This window comes from Achroia grisella, unplaced genomic scaffold (genome assembly GCF_030625045.1).
Source record: "Achroia grisella isolate CSIRO2021 unplaced genomic scaffold, CSIRO_AGI_Agris_v1 utg402, whole genome shotgun sequence".
Lineage (NCBI taxonomy): Eukaryota > Metazoa > Arthropoda > Insecta > Lepidoptera > Pyralidae > Achroia > Achroia grisella.
The window spans coordinates 8,642,053-8,656,913 of NW_026712841.1; positions in this window are offsets into that span (position 1 = coordinate 8,642,053).

Consider the following 14,861-nt stretch of genomic DNA (forward strand, 5'->3'; position numbering starts at 1 on the left):
TATTTTATCAAATTACATAATTAATGTTGCAATACTTTCGACATACAATCGAAAACAATTTTCAAAGTAGGAGCTAGATTAGTAGCCTTATCAACTGAATCTGCTTTGAACTTTACACACACTTCACGAGGATCCAACCATTGCATATAAAGTTATATATCGTGTAATCAAATCTTGGCCCTGCTGGAGTCCTATCCTTGAAAATTCACATTCGTCAGTTAATCGTTAACGTGTTAACATTCGTGATCTTTGTTTCTGTATATTCATGGCTAATTCTAATGCCAGTAAAGAAAGTGAGATGGGTTGTTTCATAACTGAATTAGTCGATGGTAAGATTATCCTTTCATCTAGTTCTTTCTTACTGTGTGTATATATTTTGGAAGGTTTTGGGCTATTGTTAGGTGTTAAGACATAGGTCCTACATACATCTATCGAGCCCGCCATTTTTTTTAAAGTTACCTTGGCCCGTCAGAGACAGGATTTGAAAGATATTCTTAGGAGCGATGGTTTTTATCTCCTCAGAGATTAGTGTATACTTTCCAAAGGAGATATCCCAGTCATGCATGCGAAATCGCTTTCGCATGAGTGGGCTACAACCACATAGGATGTGTAGTGGCGTTTTCTCTTCTGCGTGGCTCTGTATATATCTGTTCTTATTTTATAACTAGTTGTGTTCCACGATTATGTCAACACAAAATTTCACACCAATTCCACATCCTTCCAGATTCTTTTTATTAAATAAAAGACAGCCTACAGTCGTTGTAATAGAATCTATTTTCATTCAAATTCAAAATTCAAAGTTCAGTTGTGGAAAGGTAACAAGTGTACTAAGCGTTTATAATATCAGTATGGACGTATAGATAAAATTATTCTTTTCTATACATTAATCTTTTATCTATTATAGATCTATAAATGTTTGCTATTCTAATATGTCTCTTATATAATGTAATTACATATTAATATAATTTTTATTGAATATTATTGTATAATATTTATGATTTTATGCTTATGATTTTTTAATTGACTGAGAACTGGAATTTCAGTTGGATGTTGATATTTTAATTTATCTTAAACAATTTTATTTTAATTTTTGTTTTTGCATTAGATTTATTATTATTAATATATTATTATATTATTTTCATTGAACGCAAATATATATTATATAAAATACCTACGAAATATAATATTAAAAAAGATAAACAAAACAAGAGCGCTGCATTTTCATAATAAAAAAAAATAAAATTTTCCAACGATTTCCGAAAAGTGTTTATTCCTTTTTTTTATTTGAATGTTATTAATTTGATTGTAATCTATAATAATTACTCGACTGCGGCTCTCTTGTTTTCATATTTCTATGTTTATTTTATTTCTATTAGTATATTAACTACTGAATAAGTTGCTTTTAATGTTAACATAATGAAATACATATATGTTGACAAGTAGAGCCGCAGGAAATATTAACTCAATGTATGAATAATATTAACATTATTAAGAATATCTATACATTGTATTATATACGAGTTTAAGAAATTATATTTAACTACTTTAGGAGCTTAATAAGTATATAATAATAATAATAATAATAGGATAATAAAAATAAAGATGAAATAGGTGAAAAGGATATAATACCAGTCATACAATAAGTACACATACACACGCGCACACTCATTGTTTGTATATACAAGGGACAAGGGAGATATATAATATATATATATAAATAGATGGACATAATACCAGCAGGGAGAAGGGAAACACACACTCACTCATGCATACACACACATACTGCACTTACTTGGTTTCGGCCTATAAGTGTGGTAAAAACTAGAAAGGAGAAAATGCGACAATAGTAATAATAATATTATACGCTAAAAAGAGTAAAAAAACAGAAAATATTGTTAAAGGGACAGTAACAATAATAATAATAATAATTATCTTTATTTACTGCTCACAAGGAACATTACAATATGAAAAAAATATATATTTGAACTTACAAATCATTCCTTGTGAGAGTCTGGAGTCTGAACAAAGTCGAAACCTGTACTACAGATCTCCAGGCTCTCTTTGAGGACTTACTGTGCTATGTAATAAGTTATAATTAGTACTAAATATTAATAATTCGTTATAATAATAATATTGTTATATTTGCGTGCCCTAGCATATTGTTCTAAATTTAACAATGATCATTTTTACTTTTAAAAATTATATATTGCAATAAATATTGAGTGTTGAGTATTAAGGGTGAGATTAGGTGATTGAGTATTAAGTGTGGGTTGACGTCTTAATCCTAGTTAGTAACCCATGATTGCTACCATAGATACCTCACTAACTTATGTAGTGCTAGTGTATATATGTATACACAAATCTAAAAAATTTAAGATAAACTTTCCTTCTCTCGAAATTATATTTCGCATATATAAGACTTCTGAACTGATTAGCAGATCTATCAACGTAAAGTACTGATTTCTTTATATATTTGTAATGTTTTTATGGGTTCACTTAAAATGGCATAAACATCTCTAAGAAAATTTAAACCGGGAAAACAAATCAGTATATATATAATATAGATATAGATATAGTATAGATATTAGACAAATTAATGCGCAGAGGGATAAATATGCTAAGGTTTCTTATATATAACAAAGATTTTGAGCAGTAAAAGAAATTACACACTATGTACAAAATTTCATCGAGTTTAATTAGTTATTGTAGATTTCCATCTCCATACAAAACGTAAGCCTTCATGCTTATAGTCTACGATTGCTTACTACTACTTTCAGAGAGATGTTGATAACTCAGCATTTACATAAAAAAATCCTTAGAAACATCTGATTGATTAAACAATCTTATTCTTGTTCTGGTAACATTATTAGCTAGCTGACTCGCGCGACTTCGTCTGCACACACTTAGTAGACAATTATCATTATATTTCGCACAATTTACATAATTACTTTTTACATTATAATGTTATTCTCATGTATGTATAAGCTTCATTATTGTAATCAGTTCAGTAGTTTTTGCGTGAAAGAGTAACAAACATACATCTATCCATACATACTCACAAAAATTTTGCATTTATAATATTAGTAAAACGGTAAGATTCAACAAATAAAACGATTCCATTCATTTGATTATGTACAATTAACAAAGCATTCAATTAATAAATATACAATAATCTCTAAAGTAATGTACTCCAATGGACTAATAGAATCCAATACTCAAATATTGTGTGAAAATGTTTTAAATTATTCGAGCGTAATAAAATATATTTCAGCGAAATTGAAATTCCTCAAAAAATTTACAAAGCACTCATCAACATGAATACCTAAAAATATGCTTTCAAGATTCGTTCATTCGTGTAATGTGAATTTTTATTAGCATAAAATTCAACGGCACAATGTGTTACGTTCGAAATTATGCCCAACGGACAATATTAACACCTGCAAAAATTATTCTCGACTGTAATGTAATTCTTTTTATAAAATAATAAATAATTTATTAAGTTATTACTGAATAAACTTTTATTTATTATTTTATTTATTTATTCAATGTCGTGTATTTTTCACTTGTTATAATTCAGTGCCTTTTAATCGGTAGACAGAACGACTTTTCATTACTTAATATTATTTTGTTTTCTTCCGAGTGACACTATAAATATTCAGTGCGAAAAAAGTAACCACTGCTTCTAGAAGCGTTATGACCTTCTCTATTGATGGTCAAATACCGAATTCATTCAGTCTACACGAATATTGCGATACGTGTTTCGCCTGAACGAGGCATCATCAGGCAATGAATAGAGTTTGGATATAGTTTGGAAGGCTGTTCTGAAACTGACCAAACGCCGGACAGTTAATACTAGCAAAATGACACCTAATTCGTATAAACTATATCTACAATAGCTAACTTAATCACCGACATAGTCCTTACTGTAACTTGTTATAGCTATTATTTTATTTAGGCTGTACTGGCTACTATAAAAAAATAAGATATTTTTTACTATACTTATATAAGTATACAAATCTAATCTACGCCCAATGTTGGAAGTGGTATAATCTATAGAAGTAGATAAAACTAGAATCTCGGCTCTAACACTTTTCAAATAAAATTATACTTAATTGATATTATACTTAAAGTTCTGTTCCATTTGAGTTTCTAACCAGTTTTCAATTGAAATAGCTGGTTAAACTGAACGGTAAGGATGGAGAAAAAAATATGACATACATAAGTCTCCGAAAGGTATTATGTGAATAAATGATTCCGACTTTTGACTTAATAATTTTGTATTTAGGATATCGTGTATCAGCATATTTTGACATTTGTGTGACCAAAAAAAATTTTTCATGTCAACCATTCTCTGACTAATCAGCCCATAAAAACACCATCACTAGTATGACGGATGAGTCAGCCGTCATTTACGTATTATTCTTAGAGAGAGCATAATTATATTGGTCTAAATGTTCTGTAATGTATACTATTTGTAATTAAATATATATGTATGTAAGATGCATATCAAAAATCGTATCTATCTGTCTATCATATATTTACTCAATAATAGTAGTTATCATCGTGAGTGATCCGATTTTTATTCATCTTTTTGTGGAAATAAATAAAAGACTATGACGAATGTGGACCCGTTAGTAAAATACTTAGTGTACAATAAAACGCCAAAATGTCAAAACACAATGGACTACGACGCAATAAAATCAGAGAAGAAGGAACAGAAGCAAGTAGGAGCCAAAGTTGAGAAGAGAATTCTTCTGCTATCGCCGGAGATGATTAGAAAAAATGAAGGTAAGTAGAGTTTGAGAAGAAACACTTCCTCGACATTTCCTTAACATCACAACCTCTTTTTTTGAGATTTTTTTTAGTAATTGACTAAATTGCCAATAATGTACTACAACAGGTCGATTGCCACGTTGTTTACAAACCATCGTGGTTAATTTTTATTATTAACTGGGTCTTTGATGGCAAATAAAGGATTACCTCTGTCAACGTTACTTCGCAGCTCGTAGTCAACTCATGACCTCGGCTAGTGCAACCTAATCGAAACTTCGAGAGAGGAAATATTTTTATATACCATAAAATTTGCGTTAAAACCTGGTTAATAATATAAATAATGTATATTAAATAAGAAACTTTAAAATTCGTGATTAATTTCTGATGAATTTGCCAACTGATCCTATGCACATCCTATTATAGAGTATACCTTTCACAGATGCACTGCGAGCATATACTGTTAGCAGCATTATATTAAAACACTATTTTAGTCAACAATCAGTTTATTTTTGAGTTGTTTTTCGATTGGATAGTGAGAAGTGAATTGCAGGCTTATTCCTCAATATCGTGTACTGAAGTACCAAGAAGACATCATCATCATCTTCATCATCATCATCATCATCATTTGTTCTGTCATCGTATTAGTTGCTTGGAATGGTGACGTATAAGAAGTAACAGGGTCATAAGATATGATGTCCAAGGTACTGTTTTTTTTTATATAGACAAAGGTTCTTCAATTCTTCTCCATCAAATGTATCGAAAGCTTATTCCAGTTACATAAAAAAGTTATATTAAAAAAATATATCATCTATCAACGCTGATATATATTACAGCCAATTCTCAATGTAATTGGCGTAACAATAACCTTGCTGAATAGGGTATCACAAAATATAATTTCAAATCAAACATATTTCGGAATGCTATTAATCAACATGTTTTGTTCAGCATGAAAGGCTGTTTTAATGATACTTCCGCGTGTATGGAAGGTCTCACACGTGATGACCTTCTATACACCATTAGCTTAGTAGAAATAACAAAATATTTGTGTATAGATACATATAATAGCCTATATGTAATGGTATTATTCGTTTGTGTGCGCGTTATGGGTGAAATGCAAATTTTGCTTAGTGTTTTTATAAATTATAGCAGTGACAGAAATTTATAAAACAAATGTATAAAGAGAATAGTAATATTTTGAATACATAATATACAAAACTGCCAGTGATTCTAATTGTAGGTCTAACATTTGATTAAAGGAGACCTTTGCTTGGAAGACAAGAAAGAAATGTTGGATGTAATTTAAACCTACAAAAATTGGTTAAGCCTGAATAAATTCATCATCATCTGCTTCTTCCTTATCTCATTTATTTGTGGTCGTCGTAATATGTTTTTCGCTTCTATTCATCCCTGTTCGCAGTTATCCCGTTATTTACTCTCTTTCTTACCATATCATCTTTCACACAGTCCATCCATCTCTTTTTCGGCCTTCGTCTGCCCTTATAACTATCCATATTCATATGTAACACCTTCCTTAAAATATTATCCTCATTCCTACGTATTACATGTCCATACCATGATTGACGATTACTCTTCAACCTCTCCGACACCGGCGCCACTTTCATACTTCCTCTAATGTATTCATTCTTTATCTTATCCATTCTTGTCATACCTTACATAAAAGTATAGCCGTGATAATAATAATAATAATAATAAATAGTATGGAGGATCTATTTAGAACACGTATAATAAAGACTGATTCAGAATATACCACATTTTGTAATTGCATAACAACCTTTAAATGTTTGCAAATAATGCAGAAAGTGTTTATATGGATCAAGATAGCTTATGCAGTTCCTGCTTATCTTGCAGTTTACTTTGATGAATGCATATCATTGCATACTGCTGCTAAAATCGCTGTGTGTAGTCAGATAAATAGATTAGTTTAATCGTTTAAAATTATGTAATTTATTCCAGAATTTGAACTGTAGTAAATTTCACTTACAATTTCTCAGAGATCAAGAGATTGAGTTTCAAGTATAAAATGTTGGAAATTACTGTAGTTATAATATATAAAAAATAGATTTTCTGTGTGTGTGTGTGTGTATTTTTTTTTTATTAGGAAACATAAACATAATTTAGAATTAATCGTGTGCATGTGTAGACATGTGTTGAAATAGATGCGTGGGGTAACCAGTAATACAGAGTAAGGTATACAAGGAAGTTTGCAAGTTGCACCAGTTATAGACAAGTTGCGAGGTAACAGATTGACTTGGTATGGGCATGTTATGCGGAGGAGTCCATGTCTTAAACAAAGTCCATAATTTTGACGTAAATGGAAATAAAGAAGAGAGGACAACCAAATAAAAATGGATGGATTGTGTGAAAGATATGTATAAAAGGAAAGTAAACGCAGATATGACGACTGATAGAGATCAGTGGAAGAAGACAACACACTGCGCCGACCCCAAATAATGGGTTAAGGCAATGATGAAATATAAATAGAATCAAAATAAAACTATTTATATCTCTCTTACTTGGCCCTCCAATAAGTACCTACGTTATTTCTTTTGATATAAAAATGTATATTGTTTTAATTAATAGTATATTTCAATTAACAACACTGACACTACAAAACTTATCCAAAGCCGTAAAACGTATTAAAGATTAAAAAAGAATTAAGGGGGTCTTCCTATGTGACGGCCTGTTTTTTAGGGATATTTTAGGATTTTTTTTCTACGACCAGTAAATATTTAGAGCTTCAAGTTTTTTATCATTTATTAACACATATTTGGACAGTATAAATATAAAATTTCAGCTAAAAATATTCAGTCAAACTAGAGTTTGACCTATAATCAAATGAATATAAAAAAAATTGGATTTTTGATAGACATTTGAAATAAAAGTTGCAAATTAGGCGTTTTTTTTTTTTTGTTTTTTGCTATAAAAAAATCGAAGTTTTGAAAATTTTCGATTGATAATAGTTCATTCCATGCGTTTACATATATTGAGTGTGCCCTGTAAATTTCAAGTAATTCGGTCCAGCCGTTTCTGAGATACAATGCAGGAAAGTTTGAAAAACACAGTTTTGAGAAAAACGCGTTTAAAGTTTCAAGTCCGTTAAAAACTATTAAAATATCAACTTACTCTCAATCGGCGATGCCTGGTCCATAGAGTATTCCTTCCTCTTCCTCGTGAAACTCTTTTAAAGCAGATTGTTCAGCTCTTGAGTCAATCCTGGCTTGTTTAACGACATCACTTACGCGCCGCTCAGAGCGTAACATTCGCTTTTCATCCCGTTTCTCAACATACGCTTGGGCTTCACGACCAACAGGGCATCCCATAATCGACATAACTTTTAAAATACCTTGAAAACCTTCATTAAAGATAATAACTGCTAAGTAGCTAGCAATTTCAACAACTTTGGGACCAGAATGAAGATGTTTAGGAGCGAAAGTCCAAATCAAAGAATTCAAAGATTCGTTATTGTTTTGTGTCTCTGCTCCTAAACAACGAATTAATAATTCGTCTTTCGATAAATCTTCGAAAACCGGTTTGATAGCTTCTTGGACTTGCGGAATTAGAGGTGGTTTATCGTGATGAAATTGGTCCAGTTCATTATTAGCTTCAGCCTTACGCCATTTACACCAACTGTTTCTTTTTTTACTACGACCAGGATGAACATTTCCACTCGTACTTCCTTTCCGTCCACTCATTATGAAAAAAAATAATTTGTAGCTGTTGCTCTCTTCGAAGTTCAACCAAGACTAAAATAACTTCGGTAAAATATTATAACAATAGAAATTTCTGTTTAAGTCTGTAGAAACGTGTCTAAACTTGTATAAACAAATATATTAATAAAAGGGAGGCCAGGTATAAAGCCGACGGTACACAATAGGCCCGGTCTCTAACTGCCAACTCACCGCTCCGAACCGCTCTTTCTTTTACCTGCTGTATCTTTAAAACGACTTCGAATTTTCTAAAATCGCTTTACTACCGTATTCTAGACATGTTAAGGGAGCAATTTATGAAAAAAAAAAAAATCGATTTTTTCAACCCATCACATAGGAAGACCCCCTTAACACCAATGCTTTAAATATCGAACATATTGGAATGTACAACACTGCAAACAAAATGGAATAAAGTAAGCGATTCGAAAATATATGGCATCTAACGGTTATATCAAACGGAACGCGACGCCATTTTGAAATATGGCCGCCGCGTATTATAGCAAGTATCCACGAACATTTACACGTATCGATTCTAAAAATAAAAGATTAATTTCCTATAAGGTCACAGGTAGCATGTTTAATCTGACACGATAGCGGCAACTAGAAACTGAATTGCATGAGCTTTATAGCTTTAAGGAAGTGAATACCATACCTAGTTTAAATTACTTTATGCATGTACTACTTATGCCTGCGAATCTGTTTGAATACACAGGTGAAATAGGGATATATGTTCTTCTCTTACTTAGTGCTAAGACAAGAATAATTCTTATTTTCGGAAAACTTAACTTAAGTTTTTTATTTGTAGTTTCGAATTGTATAATGTGAACTTACAAGGATTGTTTAAAAGAGCAACACACAAGTTTCTTGCTAGTCCTTCTTGTGATGAGAAAGCTTTCCGAATGAGCGGTAGATTAAAAGAAAAACATTGTTATGACTATTCAATTGCTTAGATTATGTTTATTTGAATAAACGATTTTCTATTCTATTCTATTTTAAGTAGTTTGTCTATGACCCACTAAGCTATGCCTGTATCATAATTAGAGTTTGTGAGTATGGATTGACGTTTGTCACTCTTTCACGCAAAAACTACTAAACAGATTTTGATGAAACTTTACAGTAATATAGTGTATACATCAGAATAATATATAGGCTATAAATTTCATGCAGGTGAAACTGCAGGACCAGCTAATATAGCGTTGTCTATTGCCAAGAGAAGATGTTCAGAAGCGGTATTTTTTTTTTACAAACCCGACTGTCTCATATGATGACGTAGTTACGTACATCATCATATGAGACAGTCGAATTTGATGGTGGTGTCCCCATGTGCCTGTTTTCCATTCCTATAACTCAAAAAAAAATTGAAAAGTACCGTGTTTTTATTTCGTTTTCTTTTTTACGTTTGAATTTTTCTTATATTTTAATAACAATATATTTTAAACCTCTTTGGAAAGCCGTCTTTGGAATTTTTAATCACATAAAATAACTTTTATATTATTATTTTCGATAATTATTTCTAAGTATTTTTATATGTAATTTAGCTGTGTTTTGTATGAGACTAGATGGCGCTGTGTGAGTTCAGTTCAGTTACTACTTACTTTAATAGATGATAATAGAGTGGTAGCACTCGTCTTCGGTAATCGTATACCACACACCAGTGGAGGATGACAAGATGAAAATGAGGTCACATCAGTTCACCTATTGTGAAAATCACTTAATTTCGAGGGGGAATCGCGTGGAGGTTGACTTAATATGGTACAGTTCTAGCAATAGGGTCGTAGTCTTACTAACAATCTCCTTCCCTCGTCAAGTTATAAATATTATATAAAATCTTCAAATGTAGCGTTCACTGAACTATTATAATACATAAAGCTCCCATACTCAACACCAAAAAAGGCGAAATGCATTTCAGCCACCTAAAGCGAACGTGGATATATTCAGGATGTACTAAGAATCGTGTAGATGTGCCAATATTATCTTTTATTATATTTATGTCATTTTTATTTGATCGCCTCGGTGGACATTGAAATGTTCGCGGGTTCTATTTTAGTAATAATCCAATTAACCAATGGTTGCCAAGAGATCGAAATTCGACCATAATTAATTTAACATTCAGTAAGACTATAGATAATTGTATTAAAGGCAAACAATATTCATCTATTATCAATTTAATCATATTAACAATAAACAAAATAATATAAATGCATATGTATATGAACACATTTTTTATTGATTAAATATATTTTTTATGCATAATTTAAAAAAAATATATTAGCAGTAAATATATAAACTATAGTTTATACAGAGAAAGAGTTTAGGCTGCTGAAATTTCGCACACTTATAGTGTACGAAATTTCCTACTCCTGCGTTACCACTATTTGTTCATTAATATATAGAATACTAATTTCATTTATAAGTAGAATATTCAACATACATTTTAATTATTCAGTCTCTATAACATAAGCTTTGGTTAGCTTGTTACTAGATGGCACTGTGTAAATTGTCCTGAGATATTATTATTATTAGAGCAGACATCTAATTTTCCACACTAATAATCGCCATTTGATATATTTAATCCCTAATATATCCTAGGGTAGGTTGTTATTAATGTGGAATAATAACCCTATTACTAGAAATGTACCATATCAGTTTGACCTCCACGCGGTTCCCCCTAGAAATCATCGTGGTAAATTGTCATTTGCCAAAATGGGCTAACTGACCAGATTTCAAGCTCGTTTTATCATCCTCCACTGGAGGCAGCTTGCGCAAAACCGTTGCGCGCAGGTGGATGCATTATTGTCATCAAAAAAAAAATATGCCCTGTCTATGAATTTATACATCATTATTATCCATGTTGCATATTCACATAAAACTAAAGGGTTAGCACACGCTTGGTAACGTCTACACCTACAATGCACAAGCATTTTGTAACAACCACCTATGTGGAATTGACGTGCATTATTAGCACCCCAACCATCGGTACCAGTTAAAATCCTACACCGAAGCAATAAGACATATTTTCGCTTGTGCAGTGTTCATAAAATCTTGTGGTAAAGTTGATTACGGTCTTTGATGGACGTCTGTTTGATATTCGATTTACCGGAATCAGATTGCCTGTCATTTCTATTTGATGTCATTTTCCCAGTAAACTTGATGCCGCATAATTTATTTTATAGGCCATTTTCAATTTGAATTTCGAACGAGTAATTTATTTTAATTTAATTTTATTCGTAACCGCGTACTGTTTTACCGCCTTTTTTAAAATATTTTGAATTTAGAAGGCAATTTGATTTGAAATTATGAAAATGATACGGGTTATTAAAGATGCCAATACACATAATGAAGGTAAGCCATTTTTATTATTTTTTCCATTTAATACATGAATCAGTAGTATATTATTTATTTTTACTCATAAGTAAATAAATCTCGCTGCATTATTGGTGTGATATGAGCAAACGTTTCTCACTGATGTGTATTTCTAAAATAAATCTCTTTTATTAATGAATTATGTAATTTTTAGTTTGCGTAAACAAAAAAGTTCTTATTCGATTAAAAAAAATATATAGAAATACATTAAAAATGGTTTAGGGAGTATAGATATTAATTTATCTTCTGCACACAGTAATTGAAAGGCTTTTGATTTCTATAATATAATAGGTCATCTTTTCATATTCGAGTTGAGATCGCACATATTTCTGAAATATGTAACTGGCCGCTAATAAAACGAAAATGATTTTAAAAAAAAGAATAAATAAAATATACGCTGTTTTATTATTATTTTTAAAATATAATAAGAATAGACATTTTGTTCTCCGCTTCATTACATAGTATAAAACAAAGTCGCTGTCGTTGTCTGTTAGTTAAATCTTTAAAACTAAACAACGGATATTGAAGCGGTTTTTTTAACAGATAGAGTGATTCAAGAGGAAGGTTTATATGTGGTTTATATGTATAATACGTGTACACTCGTACGAAGCCAGTGTGGGTAGCTAGTTCATAAATAAAATAATGATTTGTATCTGCATGCGTTATAGAACAGTTCTGGAAATTTCTTCAAGACAGAGATGCCGTCTGCGTTTACTGTTATACAAAATATTTCCCGAGTGGCGTGTGTTATATTCCGCAATATATCCGTTCTCCCGCCATCCAGACGTTTTCTTCCTAGACCCGGTCTAAGAAATTTAGTCTTTTTTTCTAACATGTAATAATAATAATAAATCTATTTATTTTATTCAATTACACAATTGTATGTGATTGTTGTCGGATGTGTTATGATGTATTTAGCGATGTTTTCCAGTTTGTACCCACGTGAGTGAACCTACCTGAAGCAAGATTGTATTTAATCGAATTAAATGTTATTTTGCAGAAGTCCATTTCATTACTTAATAGATTTATATTATTTTGTGTAATTCCGCTACTATAAGCTCATAAATACTCTAATGGTGATCAAAGTCCGAACAGTCAACACCAGGCTTCAAGCTATAACCGAATTCTATTTCTCTATTTTCGATGCCTGATGATGCCTCGTTCAAAGGCGAAACACGTGTCACAGTCGGAATTCCCCCCCCCCCCCCTCCGATAGATCCCCCGTCCAATTCAAACGGGGATCGAAATTACGACGGCCTGAGGCGAGGTTCGAACCCCTAGTGATGCCCTCAGACTAAAGTCGTATCCGTCAGGCAGGAGTTGACTTTCAGCCGCTCCATAAGTCCTTCCGCGGGTTTGGAGTGCCATCTGCACTCGTCCCCTAACGTCCGGTGAAGCTGTAAAGGCCAGCTGCGGCCAACACCATTAGAGTAGTCCCAAAAAAAAAAGAGATCGGAATTCGATCACCATTACAGAAGATCGTAACGGTAGTCAAGTTTCCGCACTCAAAATTGTTAATCTCACACATGCTAATTATAGCGGAATTAAACAAAATAAACAAATCCACTAAATATTAAAGTAGGATTATTTAAGATAAACGTTTATAAAAAAGCAATAAAAATAAGAAAACAAGAAATTAATTACCACGTTTCCATCTTAGAATTAAAGATGTAATTTGTTTATTTCTAATTATCATATTAATTAGTCTTTGACTTCGTTCTGTTACGTGGTACCTAATAGAATAATACTGCGTTAATAAATGAGAATTGAATGCAGTATAGAATAGGTACATAAGATAACCTATCATCATCATCATCATCATCATCGCCACCCGGAAGACGTCCACTGCTGGACATTTGTCTCTCCAAAAGATCTCCACGACGATCGGTCCCGCGCTTTTCGCATCCAATACCTTCCAGCGATCATGACCAGATCGTCGGTCCACCTTGCTGGAGGCCTTCCCACGCTGCGTCTTCCGGTCCGTGGTCGCCACTCGAGGACTTTACTGCCCCAACGGCCATCTGATAGATATAGATCACCTATACCTTTTTTAAACTTCAAAAAGCAAATATAAACTACTGTGGTTGGTAACTAAATATAGTCATAATATAGTCATGTAGTATTTTTTATATATTTTTTTTATTAATCATTCGAGGCTAAAATTAGAAAAGATCGTAACGGTAGTCAAGGTTCTAATCTCGGTTCTCTCTCGGAACTAAACAAAATAATACAAATTCATTAAGTAGTAAAGTAGGTGTATTTAAGATAAATGTTTATAAAAAAGCAATAAAAATAAGAAAACAAGAAATTAATTACCACGTTTCCATCTTAGAATTAAAGATGTAATTTGTTTATTTCTAATTATCATATTAATTAGTCTATGACTTTGTTCTGTCACGTGGTACCTAATAGAATAATACTGCGTTTTATAATTATTCAGCCGACATGAAAAATGGAGAAGGTACGAATTGAAATCGTAATTTATTTATTTACTAGCTGTTCACGCGACTTCGTCCGCGTGGAATTTTACTCTATTTTTCTGAAATAAAAGTAGCCCAAGTTACTCCTTATTACATCAACTACCTGACAAAAAATGTAATATGGGCAATAACTAAGGCTACTTTCATTTTTGAAACTTTATTTCGTGGAATAAAAAAATGGTAAATTCCAGGACCGATTTTGATGGAACTTTCAGTCATAGATAGCTAATGCAATATAAGGAATAACTTAGGCTACTTTTATTTTTGAGACTTTTTACTTCAATGAAATAAATGTTAAATTGCACGCAGCTGAAGTATAGATGGAAAGAAATAGAAATGGACATTTACATTTATTCAAAAGTGCTTACATTAAATTGATTCGAATATAGGAATTCTATTCTATACATTTCATATACATATATTATATATATATGTTATTAAAGCGCAGAGTAGGTAGATACATATGCCGCGCTGTAAATACTGCTAGGGATAGGGAAGTACCAGGTTTACCAATTAC